We start from the raw sequence: 2849 nt of genomic DNA, 5'->3' as shown, positions 1-2849 counted from the left end.
TTTCTTCTTGATTTATAAGAATCCATCGCATTGTACAAAGAAATGCGTAAATGCGGACTACAAAGTGAAGTTTAAATATTTTGGAGTGTACAACTCTCCACTTTTCCACTCTCCAATTTTCACTATAATTTGTGAGAGACCCTCATGTTGTGCACATAAATATGCGAGTGCAAATCACTATGCAAAGTTTCAAGATCCTTTGGAATCTCCAACTTTCACAGTTTTCCCTAGGATTTACGAGCATCCCCTGCATTTTGAGAAAATAAGTGAAGCAATCAAGATTATTCCAAGATACTTCGAAAGTTCCGAATCTCTGCCGCAGTTTTCTCCTGATCTACGAAAAAAGCAGTTATTGTTAAAAATGAACAGTATCTCCACTCGGGAAAGTAATGGCAACTAAAAAATTGAACGTATAGAGGATTTATTCCCCATAGTTGTATCTTACATTTCGGAGCATTCAATTTGACGGAGATTGAATGGACTGCTGGAGCATGAATTAGAACCCCGACGATACCGAATCCCTCCGACCTGCGTATCATCGGTATGTCGATCCGTATATCGGTGACTGTTAGCAGAGCTATCTCTACACCCATAAATCACATTGTATAACGTTCCTGCCGGCGGCTGCGTGAATCAGGCTTAACATCGGGCGCCCGCAGACAAGACCGGGCGCGGCGAGGGGAGTGCAAACTAGATGGAAACCGGTAGTGTGCATTTTCAACTTGCGCTCGCATACACACACACACACACACGCACACATAAAGTGCATACACATACGTCCGATTTTAAACCTGTGTTAAATTTACACTGGCCGTACACATGTTACCACCTGCCTTGTCACGTACCGCTACGAGCGTTGACTCCAAATCTTGGTTTAATGCAAATAGCAGCCGCACGGCTTACCGATAACTCCACCTTCGAAGCAGACGTCCGATGTACTTGTAAGCCGACGTAAGGAGAATCAGCGAGGACGCGGTTTTGAACACCGCGATTTTACGCGGGGAGTCGATCGGAAATTCCGCTTCTGTCCCGCCGTCCTTTTAAGTGAAAACCGATCGATCCTTAAGATCTCACGAGAAAGCAGATCAGAGATTTCCGCAGCTTCCCGATCCGCGCCTCACGAGACCTGATCTTCCGAACGAGAACTCAACAGGCGAGCGTATCACTGGCGGGCGGGCGCGCGCATGCGGTTCCTAAGCCTAAAAATACGAATTTAAATATTGCGTAACGCGTCTCGGTGCCGGCATTAACTCATTTTCGCGGGCGAGAGTCGTTCGCGGGAGGCGGATACACCTGACGCGACACGAGACGCGAGACAATCGCGGAATCGCGGAATCAACAATCGTCCCATCGCCTCGTCACGCGTTTCTGTCAATGAATATAATGAATTGTGAGACACTTACCACCCGCAACAGATCGCAGATCGCCCCGCAACGCGAACTGAAGTATGCCGCCAATGCCGCGTGCGTGCGCGCGCGTTCGCGCGCGCTGACGAACGACTGGTGGAGCGAATCCGTGGATCGGCGACAGAGACGATCGTCGGATTGATTGATCGATCGATCGATTGGGTGCGATCCTCTCCGGCGGCGCGGTGCGAGACGATCCGGAGAGTTGACGATCGGCTCCACGCGACGCCGGGCGATCGGTTACGAGCACGCGGAACGACGCGACCGATCTGAACCGCTTGAGCGCTCACAGTGCTCGCACTGACTGAACTGAACTGAACTGAAGTGCGCGCCGGGCCGCCCGAGGCCTCGCGACCTCCGCCACCCTCTGTCCCCTCCCCTCCCCCCAGCGTCGCTTCTCTCCCGCGCCTTCCCGCCGTTGTCGACCGACGCACCGGCTACGGACAACGATCTCGCCGTCGTATAATTCACGTTGCTCACTTCTCCGCGGCTACCATCTTCCCGCAGATTACGATCTGACAGGAACATTATATTATAATATTAAATTTCCCGCTCAACAGTTATAAGTGTAATCCTACACACCACAGAAGCTCGCAGCAACATTGCTGCAGTAATGTTAACAATGTTATTGTAATATTATACTAAGAAACGTTGCAATATGTTGCAGCGATATTGCTGGAACGCTGCAAAAATTATTTTGCTTAAACGTTGTAAAAATTGCTACAATATTTCTGGAACGTTACAATGTTGCTGCAAACTTCTTTGCTGTACGGATTATTGAGTAGGAAATTATAGTATTAATGTACTTAATGTTATACTGTTAGTTTATATTCTGTGGATTTTACCGATACAATGCACTCAGCAATATTCATGAATAATACTTATGATTCCTTAGAAAATATTCTGGACTACCACTGCGTTAAATGACTTGCGTTAATTTGTGGTTTATCCGAGGCATCCATTTCTCGCCCCATTCCATCGTCGCTCACACTGAGCGCTACGTTAAAAAAAAAAAATTCGAATTTTTTCAAAATTTCCGATAATCTCAGTGAGAAGGTACCTTCCCCGCACCCTCGTTCATCGATATAAATCGCTAGAACATAACCAAGGACTGTCCTTTTGCGAATCAATAGATATTTGAGATCTATTTTGAATGCGCATAAATGATCATGTCGCATGTATATTTATGAATAAGAAATTTAACAAACCTAGGATTGTTTTCCGTGGAAAAATCGATTATAAGAATTCGACATACCGTACATTTGCAATTTCAAAAAAATTTCAATCTTACGTACTGCATCATTGCGTCGATCTTCTGAGAAGTTAGTTCTCGAGATTCAAATCCGCCACCTATCTCGATTCGATGAATCGTAATCACTTAGAGAGCGCGAAATTTGAAACGATATTTAATTCTCTTAACGATTCTACTTTTTTAAAAAAGTA

The sequence above is a fragment of the Trachymyrmex septentrionalis genome, unplaced genomic scaffold (assembly GCF_001594115.1).
Source record: "Trachymyrmex septentrionalis isolate Tsep2-gDNA-1 unplaced genomic scaffold, Tsep1.0 scaffold32, whole genome shotgun sequence".
In the NCBI taxonomy this organism is placed as follows: domain Eukaryota; kingdom Metazoa; phylum Arthropoda; class Insecta; order Hymenoptera; family Formicidae; genus Trachymyrmex; species Trachymyrmex septentrionalis.
This window is presented reverse-complemented; position numbering follows the sequence as displayed.